The sequence below is a fragment of the Peromyscus leucopus genome, chromosome 2, assembly GCF_004664715.2.
Source record: "Peromyscus leucopus breed LL Stock chromosome 2, UCI_PerLeu_2.1, whole genome shotgun sequence".
Taxonomy (NCBI): domain Eukaryota; kingdom Metazoa; phylum Chordata; class Mammalia; order Rodentia; family Cricetidae; genus Peromyscus; species Peromyscus leucopus.
In genome coordinates this window covers 18,818,652-18,836,808 of record NC_051064.1, presented here as the reverse complement: position 1 = coordinate 18,836,808, position 18,157 = coordinate 18,818,652, and positions in this window count along the sequence as shown.

The following is an 18,157-nucleotide window of genomic DNA, read 5'->3' as shown; positions in this document are numbered from 1 at the left end:
TGTTCCACAGTGCACTTCCTGCCATAGACCCCCAAACATCAAAGCCAGTAGACAACAGAGAAGCCAAAATAAACCTATCTCCCTTTTAAGTTGAGTTCCTCAGTTATTTCGTTACATTGATGGAAAACTGGTAAAAATGCCATATAACCCCAAACCTGTCATGCTTGTCAAAGATAGCTAGAGAAGAAATCTTAACTGATTCGTGTTTTAATTTCGGCATCTTTTCCTTATCCCAAATTAGACCTGATTGTATAAGAACAAAAAGAATGAGCCCAAAATAACTTTCAGCTGGACTAGAACAATTCAAAGCGCCTAACAAAATCTCACTGCTTTTAGAAGCTTCTGGCTAGTCCAGAATTTGAAGGGAATATTAACTGCTACATTTTGGCCAAGACAAGGTCATTTGACAGAGCTAGGAATGAACTCATTTAGGTACGTGTTTTCTGGAACTCTGCCCTGAATGATTTCCTTTTTGACATATGTTCAGCCCCTTAAAATAGCTTAATATTAGTAACACTCATAGGGTTTTTCCTTAATTAAATAATATTTAGAATACAGAGGAAACATGGCAAAACGCTCAGGGTGAGCAAAGGAGAGAGAAAAGAAACCAAGGAAGTGAGCACTCTGTAGAGCAGGCCAGAAGTGAGCACTCTGTAGTGCAGGCCGGAAGTGAGCACTCTGTAGAGCAGGCCGGAAGTGAGCACTCTGTAGAGCAGGCCAGAAGTGAGCACTCTGTAGAGCAGGCCAGAAGTGAGCACTCTGTAGAGCAGGCCAGAAGTGAGCACTCTGTAGAGCAGGCCGGAAGTGAGCACTCTGTAGTGCAGGCCGGAAGTGAGCACTCTGTAGTGCAGGCCGGAAGTGAACACTCTGTAGAGCAGGCCGGAAGTGAGCACTCTGTAGAGCAGGCCGGAAGTGAGCACTCTGTAGTGCAGGCCGGAAGTGAGCACTCTGTAGTGCAGGCCGGAAGTGAGCACTCTGTAGTGCAGGCCGGAAGTGAGCACTCTGTAGAGCAGGTGATGCCTGCTGTCAATGGGGCCGTACCCAGAAAGCTCTCTCATGGGCAGGGTGTTTGCTCCGAGTCAGCTAAAAAGCCTCTTTGAATTTCCACAGCTTGACCCCCACATGACCTTTATTACTTTCCTATCCCTGAGGAGCAATCACAACAACTTCTAAAGCTTTAAATGTTCCCGTTTACTTTGTAGCCCTATCTGGTCTTTGTGTGTAATTTTGGATGTACCTGGATCTGGGTCCAAGGATTCTTCCCGTGAATGATCAGTTCATATTCACTGTGATGTTTGCCTGTCCTGGGCCACTCTTATTTCTGGTATTTTACCACAGTCAGAGCCTCATTCTAAGACCAACCATTAAACATCACAATAAAAACCCATCTCTGTGAGGTCCAGCTGTGGGGCAGCGGAGGGAGTTAGAAAAGTCTGCTCAACAGCTGGGAACAGGCAGTGGAGGGCAACAAAATTCATAAACCATGCTAAGAGTTTTGGTGCCCTGGAAAAAGCTCCCAAATGTTCCAGTCATTAAATTAGTTGCCTTAAATCACTTTCAGATGAACAAATTTGGGACAAACATTACCAACTTTTTAAACTGAATCATATGTTCCAAGAGCAAAATGGAAAACAGAAAAAAGATGAATAATCCTTCCTCCCCACCTGCTTCTGAAGATGCTGTCGGATTGGGTAGCAGCAGGATGGGGTAGCAGACATCTCAGATGTATCTTCCTTTGGGGGCTACAGTCTGAATATATAAAAACCTCAGACCACTGATTCAAAGAAATCTGATCTTTAAGATGGTTGTGTCATCCAAAGTGATTGATTTCAGAGTCTCTAATACATGTTGGTTGATCAGTAAATGTTCATTTAATTGGTAAGTGAGTATATGAACTGTAACTTCCGGAGAAGAGGATAAGGCGAGGATGTACTTCGAAAACTCTGGGAGTTTGTCCTAGTGAGATGACTCTTGGTGCATGGCTGGAGACGGTGACTGAATGAACTCTCCCAGACTGTAGCAATGTCACTACTGACAATGTTCGGGCAGCCACAGTGGGCCTGGGCTCCTTCCTTTGTCTGAGGAGTCCATTGATGCTGGCAGAGGAGCACGATGTGATGTCGCTTTACTATGGTCTAACAGCAACAAGGGGCAGGCCAGCAGACTTAAGGGACCCAGAAGACATCACTGCCCAAGGACCCGTGAGCTGGATGTCTCCATAGAGTTAATCTATATATATTAAGTCTCTTAATTTATGACTTTAAGGTTTGGTAGGACAGTTCCAATCTAAAGCTGGCTGTGGTGATATAACAGTAATCAATACTTGTGAAGCAGAGGCAGGAGGATCAGGCCAGCTACATAGCTATTTCAAGGCTGGTCTGGACTTCATGAAACCTATTTCCAAAAACAAAAATAAAGAAAATTCTAATAAATTCCAATATAATTTGATTAAAAAGACAAAATAGGTAACAGGTTGAAAATGCAATAGTTTTCAAATTGTGATCCCCTCTCCTTAGTGTGTCTCATTATCTTATTTACCGACCTCTTTTTTTTGAATTGAGAATTTCACATATGAATGGGTGTGTTGACCAACTCCCCCCATCCACTCTCTCCAGTTCCCCCTCAGCACTTTCTCCTCACTTCCTCTGTCTTCACCCCACCCCCAGTGAGTTGGCTCTGCTGTCCGTAAGTGCACAGGTGTGGGACTGCGTGCACAGGTGTGGGACTGTGTGGACAGGTGAGAGACTGTGTGCACAGGTGTGGGACTGTGTGCACAGGTGAGGGACTGTGTGCACAGGTGAGGGACTGCGTGCACAGGTGTGGGACTGTGTGCACAGGTGAGGGACTGTGTGCACAGGTGTGGGACTGTGTGCACAGGTGAGGGACTGTGTGGACAGGTGAGAGACTGTGTGCACAGGTGTGGGACTGTGTGCACAGGTGAGGGACTGTGTGTACAGGTGAGGGACTGTGTGCACAGGTGAGGGACTGTGCACAGGTGTGGGAGTGTGTGCACAGGTGTGGGACTGTGTGGACAGGTGAGGGACTGTGTGGACAGGTGTGGGACTGTGTGGACAGGTGAGGGACTGTGTGGACAGGTGTGGGACAGTGTGCACAGGTGAGGGACTGTGTGCACAGGTGTGGGACTGTGTGGACAGGTGAGGGACTGTGTGCACAGGTGAGGGACTGTGTGCACAGGTGAGGGACTGTGTGGACAGGTGAGGGACTGTGTGCACAGGTGAGGGACTGTGTGCACAGGTGTGGGACTGTGTGCACAGGTGTGGGACTGTGTGCACAGGTGTGGGACTGTGTGCACAGGTGAGGGACTGTGTGGACAGGTGTGGGACTGTGTGCACAGGTGAGGGACTGTGTGCACAGGTGAGGGACTGTGTGCACAGATATGGGACTGTGTGCACAGGTGAGGGACTGTGTGTACAGATGTGGGACTGTGTGCACAGGTGTGGGACTGTGTGCACAGGTGAGGGACTGTGTGCACAGGTGTGGGACTGTGTGCACAGGTGAGGGACTGTGTGGACAGGTGTGGGACTGTGTGCACAGGTGTGGGACTGTGTGGACAGGTGAGGGACTGTGTGCACAGGTGAGGGACTGTGTGCACAGGTGAGGGACTGTGTGCACAGATGTGGGACTGTGTGCACAGGTGAGGGACTGTGTGTACAGATGTGGGACTGTGTGCACAGGTGTGGGACTGTGTGCACAGGTGAGGGACTGTGTGCACAGGTGTGGGACTGTGTGCACAGGTGAGGGACTGTGTGCACAGGTGTGGGACTGCGTGGACAGGTGAGGGACTGCGTGCACAGGTGAGGGACTGCGTGCACAGGTGTGGGACTGCGTGCACAGGTGTGGGACTGCGTGGACAGGTGTGGGACTGCGTGGACAGGTGTGGGACTGCGTGGACAGGTGAGGGACTGCGTGGACAGGTGAGGGACTGCGTGCACAGGTGTGGGACTGCGTGCACAGGTGTGGGACTGCGTGCACAGGTGTGGGACTGTGTGGACAGGTGAGAGACTGTGTGCACAGGTGTGGGACTGTGTGCACAGGTGAGGGACTGTGTGTACAGGTGAGGGACTGTGTGCACAGGTGAGGGACTGTGCACAGGTGTGGGAGTGTGTGCACAGGTGTGGGACTGTGTGGACAGGTGAGGGACTGTGTGGACAGGTGTGGGACTGTGTGGACAGGTGAGGGACTGTGTGGACAGGTGTGGGACAGTGTGCACAGGTGAGGGACTGTGTGCACAGGTGTGGGACTGTGTGGACAGGTGAGGGACTGTGTGCACAGGTGAGGGACTGTGTGCACAGGTGAGGGACTGTGTGGACAGGTGAGGGACTGTGTGCACAGGTGAGGGACTGTGTGCACAGGTGTGGGACTGTGTGCACAGGTGTGGGACTGTGTGCACAGGTGTGGGACTGTGTGCACAGGTGAGGGACTGTGTGGACAGGTGTGGGACTGTGTGCACAGGTGAGGGACTGTGTGCACAGGTGAGGGACTGTGTGCACAGATGTGGGACTGTGTGCACAGGTGAGGGACTGTGTGTACAGATGTGGGACTGTGTGCACAGGTGTGGGACTGTGTGCACAGGTGAGGGACTGTGTGCACAGGTGTGGGACTGTGTGCACAGGTGAGGGACTGTGTGGACAGGTGTGGGACTGTGTGCACAGGTGTGGGACTGTGTGGACAGGTGAGGGACTGTGTGCACAGGTGAGGGACTGTGTGCACAGGTGAGGGACTGTGTGCACAGATGTGGGACTGTGTGCACAGGTGAGGGACTGTGTGTACAGATGTGGGACTGTGTGCACAGGTGTGGGACTGTGTGCACAGGTGAGGGACTGTGTGCACAGGTGTGGGACTGTGTGCACAGGTGAGGGACTGTGTGCACAGGTGTGGGACTGCGTGGACAGGTGAGGGACTGCGTGCACAGGTGAGGGACTGCGTGCACAGGTGTGGGACTGCGTGCACAGGTGTGGGACTGCGTGGACAGGTGTGGGACTGCGTGGACAGGTGTGGGACTGCGTGGACAGGTGAGGGACTGCGTGGACAGGTGAGGGACTGCGTGGACAGGTGTGGGACTGCGTGCACAGGTGAGGGACTGCGTGCACAGGTGTGGGACTGCGTGCACAGGTGTGGGACTGCGTGCACAGGTGTGGGACTGCGTGCACAGGTGTGGGACTGCGTGCACAGGTGTGGGACTGCGTGCACAGGTGAGGGACTGCGTGCACAGGTGAGGGACTGCGTGCACAGGTGTGGGACTGTGTGGACAGGTGAGGGACTGTGTGCACAGGTGTGGGACTGTGTGGACAGGTGAGGGACTGTGTGCACAGGTGTGGGACTGTGTGCACAGGTGTGGGACTGTGTGCACAGGTGAGGGACTGTGTGCACAGGTGTGGGACTGTGTGCACAGGTGTGGGACTGTGTGCACAGGTGTGGGACTGTGTGGACAGGTGAGGGACTGTGTGCACAGGTGTGAGACAGTGTGCACAGGTGTGGGACTGTGTGCACAGGTGTGGGACTGTGTGCACAGGTGAGGGACTGTGTGTACAGATGTGGGACTGTGTGCACAGGTGAGGGACTGTGTGCACAGGTGTGGGACTGTGTGTACAGGTGTGGGACTGTGTGTACAGGTGTGGGACTGTGTGTACAGGTGAGGGACTGTGTGTACAGGTGAGGGACGGTGTGCACAGGTGAGGGACGGTGTGCACAGGTGTGGGACTGTGTGCACAGGTGTGGGATGGTGTGCACAGGTGTGGGACTGTCTACCGGAACACGTGCAGGCTCTCAGGGGCCACACCCCTGGAGAAAATACACCCTCTCTCGCTGCAGCCATCAATTCCCAGGAGCACCCCCGTTGGGGGTGGGACTTCACGAGCCCCTCTCCCCTGTTCACGCTGAGATTTTGACCCTGTTGTGGTTTTGCTTTCTTAAAGAAATGGTATTTGCTTTAAACTCACTTTCTCTTAAAAAGACACCCAGGAAGAGACTTTGAGACTTGCATAGCAGCTACATGGACGCAGTCACTCTGACTCAGGAAACATCTTAACAGAAACCTTTGACACCTGCCTTTTGAGGCTTCCTGCCACCAGGGTGGTGAGGGTGGAATTGGGAGTGTTAAGAACACAGGTGATCTCCCTACCACGGAGCCACATCCCCAGCCTGATTCTCCAAAACTAGTATTACGAACTCACCCAGTACTCCCAAGCCCAAAGGACGCCACAGAATACTATAATGAAGTTCTAGAAAGATTAATGATGAGACTGAAATTTAAAGGCGGGTTGGGGGTGGAGGGTAGGGGGTGGAGGGTGAGGGATGGGAGGTAGGGGGTGCCGGCATGGGCAAGTACAGAAGAACAAAGATACAGTCTTGGCATCAGAAACCATGCTGATGGAAATTTTTTAATGTTGAAATAAAACCTATAATTTAGAATTTTATGTTCAGAAAAAAAACAAACAAACAAAAAACCAAAACCCATCAACCAACTTTCAATAATAAGAATAAAGTAAAGCTGAAACAGAAGATAAGAAATTTGTCACTAATGATACTTCTACCAGAAATACTAAAAATTGTTAAAATAATATTTGGAAGGCAAAAGGAAAAAAAAATCATACCTGACAGAGTTTGGCTCTACAGAGGTGTGGTGGTTATTTCATGTTCCACCTTGATTAGGTTAGGCATGTCACTTGACTAGGTTAGGCAATCCTCAGATCTCTGGTCAAAACATTATTTCTGGGTGTGTCTCTGGGGATGTTTATGGAAAAGGTTAATATTTCAATCTGTTGACTAAGACTAGTGTCCTCACAGTGTGGTTTGGGGTCATCTAACTATGAGCTGGAAAGGCAGAGGGAGAGTGCACGTGTTCCTCTGCCTGACCGGGGCGCTGTCTTCTCTTGCCTCAGACAATGCTTCCTGGACATTTGACTTCAGCTAGGATTTATGCCAGTGTCTCCTTTGGGGTCCTACACTTGTGATTTTGGCTAGAAGGACACACTGCTTTCTGGGACAAGCAGTTTGTGGATGGCTAGTCATAAACTTTGCCAGACTCCATAACCAGAAGAGCCAATCCTTACAATTTCTCTCTTCCCATAGATTATATATGTCCTATTGGTGCTGATTCTCTGAAGAACCATGAATATTACAACAGGGATGAAATATACTGGGTATAGCAAATATGCACATAAACATGAGACACTTCTAATTTTTTCTTTGAAGCATAATATTGGCTATTTGAAACAAAATTACATATTTTGGATTCATGATGTGTAACAATAAAATGTATGAGGAAGCAATACAAGAGGACACCAGGTGATAAAGTATGTTGGTAAGGGACCTTACTCGTAAGATGGTATAATACTATGTGAAGGATGCTGTAAGTTGGCAGTGCATAGTCTACACCTCATCATGTGGGAGTCCCTGCTGTGTTATAAGGCAGCAAACTACTCATATTTGTGGGGATGCTGCTGTCTACAACCCCACTGCACTGCTAGTTTTGTAAGAGAATAACAATACAGTTATGTACAGCACATACACTGATACTTCAGTATGATAAGGTACGTACTGTACCTTATCATTAGGACGTGTTCATATTATTCATAGAAACATTTACTACACCAGCACTGCGCATGTGCATCTTATGTTTGCTGTATTTTTTCAATATATAAAGAGGCTACATGAAGTGATATTTTTTAAAAAGGAGGGGAAAAGACAAAGTATAAACGGAGAAAATAGAAAACACAGTCAAATGGTAGCTTTAAACTCAACTACATTCATTATTAGAAAAATATTCGAAGAAGTACAATTAGCATATGGCCAAAAAGAAGGCCTCAGCATATGGCTAAAAGAATAGTACCTCAAGAAGTGGTAACCATTGCAAATATTTATGAACTAAATATTACTGTACCCAATTTCATAAAAACACTGGTGACAGAGAGGCCACAGTACAATATCAGTCGGTGGCTCCATGCTCTGCAATAGTCATTGAGACAAAAAATAATCAGCAAGGAAACATCAGACTACTCTGATGGATGTAGTAGCCATCACTGAGTGTTCGACAGCCCAACACCTACAAAACACACATTTGTCTCAGCAGTCTATGAAACATTTTCAGAATAGATCATATTTTAGGTCTCAAATTTCAAGTCAAAATAAATATTATAAAAGCCTAAAATCATTTTCTATGAGATCTTAGTGAAATAAAATAAGAAATCAGCATTACAAAAGCAGCTTCAGAGTTCAACCACGTGCTTCTGAACATTCAGTGGCTAGTGCATGGGGGTGGGGTAGACCTCAAAACCCAGAACGAAAGGAAAATGCAAAGACAGCCCGGTAGTACCTGTAGGACACAGTGAAGGCATTTCTGAGAAGTTTCTCTCTGAGTGCCTATGTTAAAAAAATCAGAGGTTTTAGATGATCTAGTCTCAAGGTCACAGAAGAATAGGAACATGCCAAATACAATAGAAGGAAATATGATAAATGTTCAGACGGAAATGAATGAAACAGAGACCATTAGAACGTGACAATAGATCAGGGAAACAAACCATGTCTCCCCAAAAGAGAAAACTGATCCTTAGTCCAGTAAGCCAAAAGGCAGAGAAGAGCCAAATTAGTAATGTCAATATGAAGAGGTGATGTCCCAACGTGTACCACCGAACCCAGAGAATCATCAGGCTCTGCTCCGAACATGTAATGAGACTGGAATAGTAATAAAAAGTCTCCCGACAAAGACAAGTTCAGGATTACATGGATTCATTGCTGAATTCTATCAGACCCTTGAAGAGCAAAAAATATATGCTGGCTACACAGGACTACTTTAATATGTATAAAATAGTTCTTTAAAGGATTATTAAGAATGGCGGGCTGGGGAGATAGTCTGATAGTCTGAGCCACTGAATCTGTTGTGTGAAGAAAGTTTCATTTCTTTAAACAGTTTTTACTCACTTGCAACCACATACAATCATGCTAGGAGACTGTGTCACAGTGTATATACCCCACGGACAAGAAGAAAAAAATCAGACAAGGTGGGGGGGCATGCATCCATTTAGTCCTTCCCTTGACTGATGGTAACATCTTAGTGCCATTCCTTAGCATGAACAAACCTGGGTTTTGATATCATATAGTAGCAACAGTAACAACAGAAACACCACCTGGTAAAGATGGAGTCGAGAGAGGGAAGTATACAGAAGCATCAGTCAGTAGCTGGAGGCTTGTACAGCAGAATCTTTATGTGTAGGCTATGAGTCTCTGTGCTACATAATGGAACACATTCACTATTCATTTTAGCATGGTGATGACTGGCACGTTGGAATTTTTAGAGGAATATGCACTGAGATAGAGACGGTTTTTCAGATGAGCAGAAGCACACAACTAGACAGTATTTTTCTAGCAGGAACCTGTGTTGATACTTTATGTGAAGGAATCTTAGTTTGTGACTCATTTGCAAATCCCATGACCCATGCTGCTTTTCACATGATAAACCACCCAGACACCAAGAAAAACTTCCTATTTAGCAGATATTTGTGGTCAAGGTTTAGAGATTTTGTCCATAAATGGCTTCTACTCTATTCATTTAGAAAGAAACAAATGCTCACAAAATTCCACAGGACAGCTACCACCCAGGAGAAACCATGGCCACCCAGGGGCCAGCAGGTCGAAGGAGCAGGACTGAGCTACCCACCACTTGCAGGAGGGAAGGGTAAGCAAGGATGTGGTGCCCACACATCCTGGTGCCTTACTTTTTTTTCCTGACGTCTGGAGCAGTTAGCTCATGGTTCAAATTAGTTTCTTAAATAAAAAGACAGTCCCTGGCATCATCCAGTCCTTGCATTTTCTAGCTGGCTGGGTTAACACTAGTGAAGGAATTTAAACATGTAAGTTCCTAATGTGTAAAATGAACGTAATAGCCCCTTGCCAATAATGATGAAATAGTAAGCATTTATTGAGAGCTTACTGAATACAGAACACTGCTCTAAACATTTCCAGTGTGTTAAGCTCACTCAACCTTTACAGTTCTATGGTGTAGAGTCCTTTATCATTATTACTCTTATTGTTCAGTGTTAAATAAAGAAACTGAAGAAGGTGTGGGAAAGACAAACAGACCACCCAAGCTAGACACTGGGGTCTACTGTGGAGAACTAAGTCAAGCTGAGGAGGGGAATGAAAGCTGAGTTCTCCTGCCGCCAAGGGGAGTTGTGATGCACTGTGAAGAGTGTCCCTGCAACAGGATTTTCCCAACCCTTCCTAAAACAACCCACAGCGCTCTAAGCCTATTGTTTCTGTTTCATAACCAGAGAGGCATTAGCTAGCTTTCTCCATTGCAGATAACCCCGCTCTATTAATATGGTCTCTTAGGACATTTTTTCCATTACCCTAGATGTACTTAATGCTAATCCCACCCCTGATTTCCTCTTTTGCCAAGCTGAATTTTATGCATCTGTACTCATATTGCCTCCAACCCTGTTTAAAGCTTTCCACCGAGTTCCCATTTCTTCAAAGATGTTTCCTGCAATCAAAGAGATTTATTCTTCAGATGAACTTCTACGGAAACCATTGGAAAAGATTTTTCCTTACTTTATGACAACTATCCAGCAGAGTTTTGTATTGCTGCCGTTAAAAACCGATGTCAGGGATAGTCTTGTGATTTGCAGTATCTTCAGAAACATGACTCCCTCTCTCCCCGAGGCCTCCTTCCTCCAAACCAGGCTGCCTCTCCATGGATCCTCTCCTCATCCCTCCATTCTGTTCCTCCTGTACCCTCTGCTTCACTGGCTCTTACATCCCTTCTTCCCAACTCCAGTTCTCGTCATGCTGCCGACTCCTCTAGCCCTCAGCCCATGTCACTCCCTGCAGCGGTCCATCCTCTCCAGTGTCACCACTGCAGCGGTCCATCCTCTCCAGTGTCACCACTGCAGCGGTCCATCCTCTCCAGTGTCACCACTGCAGCGGTCCATCCTCTCCAGTGTCACCACTGCAGGGGTCCATCCTCTCCAGTGTCACCACTGCAGCGGTCCATCCTCTCCAGTGTCACCACTGCAGCGGTCCATCCTCTCCAGTGTCACCACTGCAGGGGTCCATCCTCTCCAGTGTCACCACTGCAGCGGTCCATCCTCTCCAGTGTCACCACTGCAGGGGTCCATCCTCTCCAGTGTCACCACTGCAGCGGTCCATCCTCTCCAGTGTCACCACTGCAGGGGTCCATCCTCTCCAGTGTCACCACTGCAGCGGTCCATCCCCTCCAGTGTCACCACTGCAGCGGTCCATCCTCTCCAGTGTCACCACTGCAGCGGTCCATCCTCTCCAGTGTCAGTCCCTGCAGTGGTCCATCCTCTCCAGTGTCACTCCCTGCAGCGATCCATCCTCTCCAGTGTCACCACTGCAGCAGTCCATCCTCTCCAGTGTCACCACTGCACCTGTCCATCCTCTCCAGTGTCACCACTGCAGCGGTCCATCCTCTCCAATGTCACCACTGCAGCGGTCCATCCTCTCCAGTGTCACCACTGCAGCGGTCCATCCTCTCCAGTGTCACCACTGCAGCGGTCCATCCTCTCCAGTGTCACCACTGCAGCGGTCCATCCTCTCCAGTGTCACCACTGCAGCGGTCCATCCTCTCCAGTGTCACCACTGCAGCGGTCCATCCTCTCCAGTGTCACCACTGCAGCGGTCCATCCTCTCCAGTGTCACCACTGCAGGGGTCCATCCTCTCCAGTGTCACCACTGCAGGGTCCATGCTCTCCAGTGTCACCACTGCAGCAGTCCATCCTCTCCAGTGTCACCACTGCAGGGGTCCATGCTCTCCAGTGTCACCACTGCAGCGGTCCATCCTCTCCAGTGTCACCACTGCAGGGGTCCATGCTCTCCAGTGTCACCACTGCAGCGGTCCATCCTCTCCAGTGTCACCACTGCAGCGGTCCATCCTCTCCAGTGTCACCACTGCAGCGGTCCATCCTCTCCAGTGTCACCACTTGTAGTTTCAGCTTCACCCCTGCCTCAGTCACAGCAGCCTCAGGAATCCCCTCTCTTTGGTGACCTGTGACCCATTCATTGGTCAGTAACCCTAGCTTTGCCTTCATCATCCAAGTAGCATCTGGTGTTGTGGACCCTCCTCTTCCTTTCTGATACCATTACCCCTGCCAAAGGTGACTCCTTCAGGCAGCCATCCTGGATATCCCCAACAAGAGGTAGTGCTTATGCCCTGCAATTGCAGTGTCTGCATTATACTTGTCCTTGCAGAGTGCAGCCGGGGTCCTAGCAGGCAGTGGCTTGTTTTTGCTTTATCTCCCACCCTCACATAAACACACGGCCTGGAACTAATGCAGGACCTGCTCATGTGCCCCCAGTATTCCCTTCATTTGCTGACACCTCCTGCATGCACAGAGCAGGCATGTTAGGTTTGAAACTCCTTGATCAACCTACCGAGGCAACTGAGCAGAGGGAGGGTTTCCGAAAGTTCATCCTCAGCCTTACCACCAGCTTCCACGTGGTCACCTTGATGAGGTCATGGTGACTGGAAAGCTGATTCTTATGTCTGAGCTCCCTGTAGCCAGCCTGGATCTGGAAAAGAATGCTTCTTCCAAGAAGTCATCTGGGAATGCTTCACCCTGAAAAATACCTTCATTTTCTATGCCCTAGCATGCTATTGGGCTAATGCATTACTCCTACTGTCCAGCACTCCCTACAAAACCATGTCTGCAAACTTATTAGTCAGCTTTGGCTGTCTATGTGCCTCCATCCCACCAGGATTGCCCCTATACAAGCCCTCAATGCATTTTATAAGTACATACATACGTTTATTCTTATAATGATCAGCCTGGGGATGAGAAGCAGAGAAGGTAGAGATGGGATCAGGGAGAAGAGATTAGCTGATGTCTGTTACCAGGGCTGGCTCTCTGGACGAGTGCTACCCTGGTAGAGAGGGCAGGCTTGGTGCTGACAGCAGCATCTGGAGGAGTCTGGACAGAGCTATCTGACGGCCCAGAAGTGACAGGGTGGCCAATGGGACAAAGCATGATCTTCTGGCTTTGCATAGAACTGTTGCACCCTCTGCCCCCAGAGGCTTAGAGGCTTGAACATAGGGAGCCAGCACTCTTGATCTGGGTGATGGCACCTGTGTGGCAGGTATGGCAGGGGAAACTTACTGCACTAAAGGCTGTGGGGATGATATGGCATAGAACTGTCAGAATAAATGTGCATGTCAGCCACTGGCCAAAAGCACCCATGACACATCTTCTGGGGCCCCAGAGACAAGTAGGAAACACCTTCCTTAGGTGACACACACAAGGCTATGAGGCATTGATGGGCAGGTGGTGTACGCTGACATCACCATTCATAATGCTATCCTAGCAGAGCCTCTGAAAAAGATGTTCAAAAGCTGGCAAGTGGGTTTCCTCCTTGTGTCCCCGAAGACAACTTAGTTTGTGATGAATCTATAAGTCATGAAACATTGAGACTTAATACAAGTACACATTGCTCAGAGCCCCTGGGCTCAGAATTCACTAAAATGGCTTAAGATTATATTTGCTTATGGCATTCAACGAGAGTAATGAATGTGCATTGACTTACCTTCAGCAGTAATACGTGCTGTTTTTAAGCACACATTCCTTAGTGCTTTTAGCAAAGGTTCCAGCACAGAAGTGACTTTAGTGAAAAGTCAACTTTTTTCTCAGGGTGCTAACATCTGTTAGCACCCTGATTCCTTCTACTCTGCAGCTTTGAAAGAATCACATTTGACTTCCATCCCATGGTTCTAGGTGGTGTCTCCAACTCCTGCCGTTTTGTCTGCATCCCAAATGACAAGACAGAAATCAGGGTAGGGTGGGTGGTATTGTATCATCCAGAATTTTGTTATAGGGTCACATGTAGCTGCAAAGGGTTCTCAGAAGTACAGGGTTTGTCTTGATAATCATATACTCAGTTAAAGATTTTACAAATTTGGAATAAGGGGGAGAATCAATATTGTATTTCAACTATCAGTTTATCATATGACATCTGCCCCCAGTGGGCTGGAAACTCACTGTAGGCCAAGCTGGGGCCAACCAGATTTACCAAGCATTTATGTAATATAATACATAATTGGCAGTCCATAAACCAGACCTGCTGTGAAATCTTGCTCTGGCCACCTGTGGATAGTGTATGCAAGCTAACCCTTACAGAACCCTGAGTTTTCTAACTCAAACCTACTATGGTTCACTGAGCAAGTCAGCCTAGACTTCAGTCAATCTTCAGGAATCTTTAGATTTCTCAGAAATCCATTGCCAATAACAGGTATGCAGTGGTATTTGCTCACCCCATGACCTTGGGCTATAGGGCTCAAAGGAGTCGTTGCTTCATGCTATTGTACATGACCTCTTAAAAGGAGGAGAGAAGGGTCACATGTCTCTTCTCCCTGCTGCCTGCCTGCAAGGTGGATTCACTCCCATCAGATCAGAGGACAACTTCAGCTGTCTACTTCATTTTGTATTCATGAGTGTATTTCCTCAATTTATGTCTTAATAAATCCCTATTATCCATTAAATAGACTTGCATGGATTGATCTTAAAAAGTGGCACCCAACATGGGGCACAAACCCAGGACCCTGAGATTAAGAGTCTCTACAGACTGAGCTAGCCAGATATGAGCTAGCCATAACAGCAAACAGTATAAGCCTCTCAGACCTTCTGCGGATCTGCTCTAGGTAACACCCTTACATTGACAAAGCCTGTCTTCTAAGCCTAGGAGACAAGCAGATGTGTAAATGCATAGCTTTATTTCTTGTGCAAATGAAGCTCAGACCATCCCTTTCTCGAAAGTCTAGTGGTATTGCAGAGCTATTGACTCAGAACAAAAGGGTTTTTTTGCATAACCAGGTGGAGTGAAGACTAGGAGAATTCCTGACTCTGGGTTAGGGTTAAAGTGGCTTGGCCAAAGGAGAAAGTAGTAAGGAAAAGCTTTTGCAGATTGTAGGTGGATTTGAGTCAGATCAAGGAGAGGAGGGAAAGATGGGAGACAGAGGAACAGAGGACAAAGATGAGATTGAGAGCAGAAGAGCTTAGTTAGGCTATGAGAGGACAGGAAGAGAAGGAACAGTGAGGAGCTGAGTGTGAAGATGGAACTGAAGGTATGTAAATAGAATTTTGTCTTAGAGAAATAAAGTGGACGGATAAAAGAGCACCGTGTACTTAGAGTCTTTTCCCTCAAACTACCCCATGCTGGCTGGCTGTAGTGTCTTTGCCAGGATTCTGGGAGAAATCTTCCCAGGAGAAGTAGATGACAGGAAATAATCAAACTGAGGTCTGAAGTCAATAAAATAGAAACAAAGAGAACAATACAAAGAATCAATGAAACAAAGAGTTGATCCTTTGGGAAAATCAACAAGATAGACAAACCATTATCCAAACTAACCAAAAGTCAGAAAGACAATATTCAAATTAATGAAATCAGAAATGAAAAGAGGGACATAACAATAGACACTGAGGAAATCCAGAGAATCATTAGGTCATGCTTTGAAAACCTGTACTCCACAAATTGGGAAATCTAAAAGAAATGGACAATGGTATAGGTACCACATAACAAGATTAAATCAAGACCAGATAAACAATTTAAATAGACCTATGACCTCTAAGGAAATAGAAGCAGTTATTAAAAGTCTCCCAATAACAACAACAACAACAACAACAACAAAAAGCCCAGGGCCAGATGGTTTCAGTGCAGAATTCTACCAGAATTTCAAAGAGGTTATACCAATATTCTTCAAATTGTTCCACATCATAGATACAGAAAGAACACTGCCAAACTCTTTTTATGAGGCTACAGTTACCCTGATACCCAAACCACCCAAAGATGCAACAAAGAAAGAGAATTACAGACCAATCTCCCTCATGAACATTGATGCAAAAATAATAGCAAACCAAATCCAAGAACACATAAAAAAATCATCCACCATGATCAAGTAGGCTTCATCCCAGAGATGCATGGATGGTTCGACATATAAAAATCTATCAATGTAATCCACCATATAAACAAACTGAAAGAAAAAACTACATGATCATTTAGATGCTGAAAAAAGCCTTCAACAAAATCCAACACCCCTTCATGATAAAGGTCTTTGAGAGATCAGGAATACAAGGAACATACCTAACCACAATAAAGGCAATTTACAGCAAGACGACAGCCAATATCAAACGAAATGGAAAGAAATTCAAAGTGATTCCACTAAAATCAGGAACAAGACAATGCTGTCCACTCTCTCCATATCTATTCAATATAGTACTTGAAGTTCTAGCTAGAGCAATAAGACAACAAAAGGAGATCAAGGGGATACAAATTGGAAAAGAAGAAGTCAAACTTTCACTATTTGCAGATGATATGATAGTATATATAAGAAACCCCCCAAAAATTCTATGAGGGAACTCCTACAGCTGATAAACACCTTCAGTACTGTGGTAGGATATAAGATTGACTCAAAAAAATCAGTAGCTCTCCTATATACAAATGATAAATGGGCTAAGAGAGAAATCAGAGAAACAACATCCTTTACAATAGCCATAAATAATATAAAATATCTTCAGGTAACTCTAACCAAACAAGGGAAAGACATGTATACAAAAACTTTAAGTCTTTGAAGAAAGAAATAGAAGATATCAGAAAAATGGAAAGCTCTCCCAAGCTCTTGGATAGGTAGGATTAACATAGTAAAAATGGCAATCTTACCAAAAGCAATCTATAGATTCAATGCAATCCCCATCAAAATCCCAACACAATTCTTCACAGACCTGGAAAGGACAATACTCAACTTGATATGGAAAAACAAAAAAACCAGGATAGCTAAAACAATCCTATAGAATAAAGGAACTTTCTGAGGCATCACCATTCCTGACTTCAAGCTCTACTATAGAGCTATAATAATGAAAACAGATTGCTATTGGCATAAAAACAGACATATTGATCAATGGAATCAAATTGAAGACCCTGGCGTTAATCCACACACCTAGGAACACCTGATTTTTGACAATGAAGCCAAAAGTGTACAATGGAAAACAGAAAGCATCTTCAATAAATGGTGCTGGCATAACTGGATATCAACATGTAGAAGATTGCAAATAGATCCATATCTATCACCATGCACAAAACTCAAGTCCAAGTGTAAGGATTCTGTCCTTAATTATGTCACCAGCCTGCGACAGCATCTCAGCCTAAAAAGGGGGCGTGCCCTCTCTTTCTGTACTCTCTCCTTCCGTATTCTCTCTCCTCTGCGTGGTCTCTCTCTGTCTCTCTCTGTCTCTGTCTCTCTTTCTGTCTCTCTCTGTCTCTGTCTCTGTCTCTCTCTCTCTCCCCCTCTCCCCCATCCCTTTCTCTCCCAATAAAGCTCTAGAAAGGTAACCATGGCTCGTGATTCTTCCACCACTGCAACATCCAGTGCTCTCTTTTCTTGGCATAAATGCAGCCATGAGCGCAGCCGCTTAACCAACACCAAGTGGATCAAAAGATCTCAACATAAATCCAGTTACATTGAATCTGATAGAAGAGAAAGTAGGAAGTACTCTTGAACACATTGGCACAGGAGACTACTTCCTAAATAGAACACCAGTAGCACAGACACTGAGAGCAACAATTAATAAATGGGACCTCCTGAAACTGAGAAGCCTTTGTAAGGCAAAGGACACGGTCAATAAGACAAAACAGCAGCTTATAGAATGGGAAAAGATCTTCACCAACCCCACATCTGACAGAGGGCTGATCTCCAAATTATAGAAATAACTCAAGAAACTAGACATCAAAATAACAAATAATCCAATTAAAAAATGGGGTACAGAACTAAACAGAGAATTCTCAACAGAAGAATCTCAAATGGCTGAAAGACATTTAAGGAATTGCTCAGCATCCTTAGTCAACAGGGAAATGCAAATCAAAACAACTTGAGATACTATCTTACACCTGTCAGAATGGCTATGATCAAAAACACTGATGACAGCTGATGCTGGAGAGGATGTGGAATAACACTCTTCCACTGTTGGTGGGAGTGCAAACTTGCACAGCCACTTTGGAAATAAGTACAGTGGTTTCTCAGAAAATTGGGAATCAATCTATCTCAAGACCCAGGAATACTACTCCTGGGCATATACCCAAAGGATGCTCAATCATATCACAAGGACACTTGCTCAACTATATTCATAGCAGCTTTATT